The sequence below is a fragment of the Eptatretus burgeri genome, chromosome 15 (assembly GCF_056783735.1).
Source record: "Eptatretus burgeri isolate ZD-2024b chromosome 15, Ebu_testis_v1, whole genome shotgun sequence".
Classification (NCBI taxonomy): Eukaryota; Metazoa; Chordata; class Myxini; order Myxiniformes; family Myxinidae; genus Eptatretus; species Eptatretus burgeri.
The window spans coordinates 21,178,132-21,178,896 of record NC_140975.1 but is presented as its reverse complement, the minus strand read 5'-3'; positions in this window follow the sequence as shown (position 1 = coordinate 21,178,896).

Genomic DNA, 765 nt, shown 5'->3' with positions numbered 1-765 from the left:
GGTGATTAGGTGTCCACATGACTTAAGTTCTCATAATTTTTAATTCACTGCTTTGGCTTCAGGTTTGCAGATGGTATGGAATCGCATAACTCACAGAATGTTGCTTAATCCCTGGTGAAACTCCCATCACAACAAAATAGGAAGCGTCTGAACAACAACTGCACATGAGCATTGCACATTGAGTATTCCATCGCAGAATGTCAACATCATGTGATGCAAAAAATGCAACGCTACTGCCACCTCAAGACTCTATGCAGAAGTGCAGTCATTTATCAACAAAGTAAAACCCATCATTGATAGAACGTCAACTATACACCAGCGGCAATGAGTGTCGTCGTACGATTGCCAGTGTGAACATTGAAAACAAAATGATAAGGAAAAAGCAGGAATCAATGAGACCGGCAATTGGTATAGTGCATTCCTCCACCAGGCTGAGCAGTTTATACATATTGTATCCCAATGATAGGCTGGATCTGGAGTCAGACCTGAATCAAAATCGTATCGGCTTGTTCCTGTCACCTACCCAACTGATCCACTAAGTTTTGTCCGAGTCCATCCATAACTTTTTGAAATATCCTTTCGCTCACAGACAGACGGGTGAAACCATAACCTGCTTCGGTGGTGGAAAAATGGATTGTGCTAAGAAATTGAAAGAAAAATATCTGATTTGAAAAAAAAAAGAAGGTTAAATGAATCTTTTTGGTTGCAACAACAAATAAAAGATGGTGATGGGTGGTGGTAATCAAACGGAAAACCAAATTCTGC